The sequence below is a fragment of the Oryzias melastigma genome, linkage group LG7 (genome assembly GCF_002922805.2).
Source record: "Oryzias melastigma strain HK-1 linkage group LG7, ASM292280v2, whole genome shotgun sequence".
NCBI classification, from domain to species: domain Eukaryota; kingdom Metazoa; phylum Chordata; class Actinopteri; order Beloniformes; family Adrianichthyidae; genus Oryzias; species Oryzias melastigma.
In genome coordinates this window covers 11,963,006-11,968,780 of record NC_050518.1, presented here as the reverse complement: position 1 = coordinate 11,968,780, position 5,775 = coordinate 11,963,006, and the positions used below count along the sequence as shown (strand labels likewise).

The 5,775-nt window shown below is 39.6% G+C and overlaps 1 protein-coding gene across 3 annotated transcripts in view; it reads left to right on the top strand.

The window, feature by feature from the left end:
* Nucleotides 1-2,211: 2,211 nt before the first annotated feature.
* LOC112159235 (trithorax group protein osa) overlaps nt 2,212-5,775 on the top strand; it is a 58,802-nt gene continuing 55,238 nt past the window's right edge. For 2 of the 3 annotated variants that reach the window (XM_024293179.2, XM_036212765.1), the window contains exon 1: nt 2,703-3,104. The gene's annotated coding sequence lies outside the window, so the exon portion shown is untranslated. Of the gene's footprint in view, nt 2,355-2,702; nt 3,105-5,775 lie in introns of those variants that run through there. The other variant, XM_024293178.2, reaches the window with a different exon arrangement.

Below are 5,775 nucleotides of genomic sequence, written 5' to 3'. Positions count from 1 at the left end.
GCGAGCCAATGGAGAAATAAGGTCACTGTTCTAGTTATTATAGAAGCCTTGATGGAGATTGTGGTGCATGTTCTCATTTTGTCCATCCTGCCAGACACCTCTTTATTTGCTCACTCAGTGTGTGTGTGTGTGTGTGTGTCCACTACTTCTTTCAAAACAAGCCCAGCCATCATGGACTGCTGTTCTGCACAAAAGACACTAATTTGAAGTGACAGGACAGCCAGTGGTGTGCAGCTCTGAGGGCTTCTACAATGTAGAGCACACAAGAGTTGGGCTCATGGTGGGCAACAATTGAAAAAGAAGAAAACCTCCGAAGGATAAAGCCTTTTCTTCTCTTCTTTTTCTGTTTAAAAAGGGTCTCAGGCTGTCCTTTCTTGTTCTCAACAATAATATCCATTTGTGGGGGGGTTTTCTGCACGTTTCAGCTCTTAAACCTCACAAATATCCTGCAGAAAAGCGTTTCAATTAGCAGGTCATCTGGCTCTTTATTAATCTAAAGAAACTTGACTGCTTTCTTAAAGATGTTTTGAAGGTTTTGAAATGAAAGAATGATCAATTCCCAGGGATGAAAAATTATTTGGAAGTGACAAAAAAAATCTGAAAAAATTCATCAGTTTCATTCGTTCTGCTCAGTCTGTCATTCTTTTCTCACAAAGCTACAAATGATAGGAATCCGTGACTGTCTGAAAAGCACACGGAGGCGTTCTTTATTTAGGCTCATGCTCATAAAACTTTAACGCTGTACACGCGCCTTAGAGAACACTCTCATCTGTTCGGTCTAGTCTGATACAGCATAGATAAAGCTACAGATTCAGAGTGGAATAAAAACAAAAAATATTATTATTATTATTTATAAGAAGGGTTATTTTTGCAAAAAAAAGGGAGTTAGGAACCACAAATTTTAACAGATGTAATGTTTAGAATGACCACTAGATGGTGATAATTCTCAGTGAGGTTTTAAGTACAAGTTGTCGTTGCAGGAGCGTCAATTCAAATAAATGATGGAGAAGACAGGAAATATGAGACGCTTCCTTCAAAATAAAGGCAGTTTATGACGTGACTGACATGAGAAAGTTAAAATAGAAAGTTTTTGATACCACACTCTTAACACTTATGACTTTAATCCAATTCTTGGAGATTTTTTAGGCTTTATATTTTGGCTTCTTTTTGGAGCAATGCAAATTATTTGGGTTATAGTGGTTTCATTTTACTCACTTTGTTTTTTTTTCTTCTTTTTATGAGTATTAGGGCCACAAAAAATGTTGAAAAAGTAGCATTACGAGTTTTTGTCTCATGAACTTACAACTTTCAATCTACAACTTTTATTTAATCTTGCAAACTTGTGAATTAAAGTCGTAATAAAAAAAAAGAATTGTTTGTTAACTGGCGTTAGTAATCCGTCGTATTACAACTGAGTATGGGGCCGCAAAGAAGAAAGAAAAAAAAAGTTATGATAGTTTTTTTTCTCATACACTTATGACCTTAGATCTGGTAAACACATGACTTTTAATCTCGTAAACTTTAGTGATTTAAAGTCGTAATTGAATATATATATATATATATATATATATATATATTAAACTGACCCTAATACTCCATTTTAGACGTTCCTTAGAATATAATATCCCAACTTAAACAGATATTTCCATTCTGTTTTAATTTAATGAGTACATGAACACTATTTTATTAAAGATAAACGACAACAATGACAAAATAATAAAATATAATAATAACAATAATAATAAACACAATAAAACTATGTTAATGAACCCTAGTAGAAAATGTAAAATAGAAAAAGAAAGTTGCACAGACTACATTGTAGATTTAAATAAATTAGGAAAATTCTTATAAAGAGACATGAAGGAATGACATTAAAACTGGGGCTTGGTATCCATCATAATTTCCAGAAACCATTTGATTTGGTTCGATTCACAAAAGCCTGGATCAATTCGATTCTGATTTTTTTTTTAAATTCAATTTAATTTTAAGTTTAGACATTTATACGCATTTGCTTAGAAATACATTAATAATCTACTATGCGTTTTGAATATATTTATATTAATCCGATAGAGTTCAGATATCATAAAATGTAGTAGTGGAATAATGAGATTGTTAATAGTGTACAGTGTTACATGGATTCTCAAAAGGAGAAGTTCTAACAAAAATGCTCAGATCTGTGAGTGTTCTGCCTCTCCTGGAGGGCGTTTCAGTTTGGCCACTAGGTGGCGAGCGCGCTATAGCAGTACACCTTATTCCAGAAGAAGAAAAAGTATGAGGAGAAAAATGACGTTTTCGACTAGAAATGCTACTTTAAATATATTTCCTTAAAAGATTTTGGAAAAAAAATCATGCCTGTGAGTATATAAAGAAGTTAATTTAATCAGCAATTTATGTTTAGGTTCATTGAGTGTTAGCATTAGCCGTCCTATGAGAAATTCCATTAAACGTTAGCATCAAGCTAGCGGACTTGAGCTGTACGTACAAAATCGATCTATATTTTTATGAATTGATTAATTATCTGTTAAGCTTAAAATGATTCGTATCAACCCAGCCCTATTCTAAACTGTATTTAGCATGATTCATTCACGTTTGTCAATTCAAGTACACAATTTGAGATTTGTCTCTTTCTACGATTAAAATGTTTGCAGTTAGCTTTTTTATGTCTAAGATTTAACAATATATTTTAAAATTACACTGCTTTATTGTGAAAAACGACCGGAAGTAGCAGCGCTCAGTAGCTCCACCTTGCCAGCGTTCTGGGTCACATGCCCAACCGAGAGCTGATGGAGCCACAGGAAGGAGGCAGGAGACGAGCCCCTCGGTTTGCGCGTCAGCATCCCCTCGCATAGCAGCTCCTCTGCTGTCACTTCTGCCCCGAGACCACCGCGACCCCCCAGCCGCCCGTCCGTCCTCCTTTTGGCATGCACGCGCGTTTTTTTTTATTTTTTTGATTTGTTTTCTCCTCCTCGTGTGTGTGATGCTGCAGAAGCGGAGCGACGACAGGCTGTGAGGAGGCTGGAGCGTTAGGAGAATGATAGGGAGGATCAAGGCGCGCTGTCCCAGGAGAACTCATCCCCAGAGCCGGCCGTGAGATGCTCCTCTGAGTGAGTACACTTATTTACGTATCTGGTATACCTTCAAATCCACAGCACGCGCCGATCACACCTGTCCGATGATGAATCATGCATGGGCTTCCTCTATAAAGTGCTCCCAACCTGCTGGTCAACGGGGTGTGAAAGTTGCTGTGTCGGTGGAAATGGATGGATGGATGGATGTGGCACGGAGGTTCCAGTGGCATGCAGGTTATTTGGGAGTTCTGATTGGAGGGAACATGTGTTCATTAATAACGGCGTTGTAAGGGCGCCCACTGTCATCATTAATTCACTGGTGCCTTCCCTCATCATCACATAGAGCAACCCACGCCCTCGAGGGCGTGGGTTGCTCTATGTGATGATGAGGGGAAGGCACCAGTCCTGCCCACTCACTGATCACACACATCCATCCATCCTGTAAATAAACACATTTGTGTCAACATTTGTTGATTGTCTATGATTCATGCTGGTATTCTGAGTGACCCTGCAGAAAAAAAAGCTGCACATGCTGCTGAACGTGTGGGTGTCAGGCCAACTTCTACATGCAGATGAATGGAATCCACTTACTATGCTGCAAGGATCTCCACCTCATGTGTGTGTGTGTGTGCAGTTTATCTCATTACACTCATTGTGTTGACTTAAGCAGGAGGGTCACCCCTGAGGCTCATTCTCCTGCCTTATTGAGGTGTGATGCCCTGAATTACACCACAGTCAGAGGTACTTCACAGATATGATGAGTTTGCTGCTTCATTCATTGCACGACTCAGAAAAAAAAAATGTTATTAATAAGATGCGTAACTTTTCGAAGTAAAAATCTCGTAATTCTCCCAAGCGACGTGTAAAATACTCGTTCAGTCGTGGAGCACGCCAACTGCAAAGCAGAGAGATTTAAGGCCGAGCCCGGCTTCTGTTGGGGGTGACGGAACAGTCAGGCGGCCCCCAAAGGGCAAAGAACAAATCCTGCTTTTCGGTGCACCCAAGGCGACAAGACTGGAGTGCTCCTTCCTCCTCCTCCACCCTTTATTCCAGCGTTGTCTCGCAGAGATGAAAAGCACACTCTCTCTGGATTATGTGCACACCTGCATCCTGATGTCTAGTTTTTTTATTTTTTTGGTCTTCCTTTTGTCTCTCTTAGAAGAATACACTATGGAAAACATCCACTTGCTTTTATTGGCAAACATGCATGTCTGACCTTGGAGGGATATATGTAAGAGTAGCAAAGCATACTCACAAAAAACTTTATACATACAACTTTTCAAGCTACATTTTGTGCACCTATAGGCACATGAAAAATATCTACGACACCTTGTGTTGTGGTTTCTTTATTGATTCCCCTTTGATATTAATTCTGTTGCCACAAATCTGATTTAACGGGCAGTTGGAGACTGACTCCATTCTCAGCTTTGAAAAATGCCAAAAAGGGGGCGGGGCTAGTGGAGCCGGACTGAGCTTCAGAGGTGTGGCTTGAATCTATGATTGACAGTTAGGCTAGCTTTATGTAAAGTACGCTGGGTCTTCAATATGGAGAATGGTTTGTCATGGTGGGGAACCTTATTGCTGGCTCAAGACGCTGCTTTTGCACTGCCCAAAAGCGGGGCTGCCGGCGCAGCTGAGGGTTTGCAGGTCGCTAGCATCATAGCTAATAAAGGCTAACATATTAAACAAACAATCCCGACGTAAATGTTAAATAAATGCATCACCAGGACGGAGTTTGCTGGATAAAATTACAGCTGCACTCAACTACTATTCCCTAATTTCCAAGTCCACTGGAAAGTTATGTAAGCCGGTAGATTTTTGTCAACTAAAGACCTGGCTACGAGTTAAAGCTAACACGATAACAACCAATAGCAATATCGGCAATAAATCAAAACGTGCTTTAACTGCTTTAACGTTTCGCACGAAGCCTATTCTAACTATAGATGGAAACATGCGCTAGTAAATAATAGCAAAAGAAGAAGAAGAAGCCCTTCCCTGTTTGTCCAGTGTGAACACCATGGGCTAAAAGCGTGTTTTTAAATGCGTCAAATGTGTATATATCGCTTCAGGATAACGAGAACTTGAAGAGTCACTCAGATGTGGAACTGTTATGATGTGCTCCCTCGTCTGAGCTTCACAGTCGCCTAAATTCAAAGAAAACCCAACACCTGTAGGAGCTTATGGATCAGTCAGATTGACAGTGTGCACCGCCCTCAGCATCAAAGCAGCAAAAACTCAGAATGTTTTTGAAAGTTTGGGGGAGATGCTTTGAATCTGCGTATGCCGGGACAGTTGGCGGTTGACTTCTTCATTAATTTGTCCCTTGAACGAATGTTTTACCACTAAAGTAAAGTTTTCCTGTCAAAGCCGGTGCCGGTGTGGCCTCTCCGTACTTTGATCAGTAGGATTTTTACTCTAATTATTGATCACTAAATACAAGTTGTCTAAAACAGCTGACAAAAAAGAAAAGTTATCGGTTCTTCTACCTGTAACTAACCACAAAGCATAAATCTTGTGTGTCTTAGCAATAGCCTGCAAATCATGGTGTTCAAATGACAAATGTTTATTGTACTTAAGATGTTCTGGTGTTTTTAAACACCAAGGGCTGTTTTCAGCGTTTTCATGCTTCGGAGCACGATTATACGTTTCATGACCTTTTTCCCTGCAACACATTGGATAATGCACATCACATTTTGACTGACTGTCA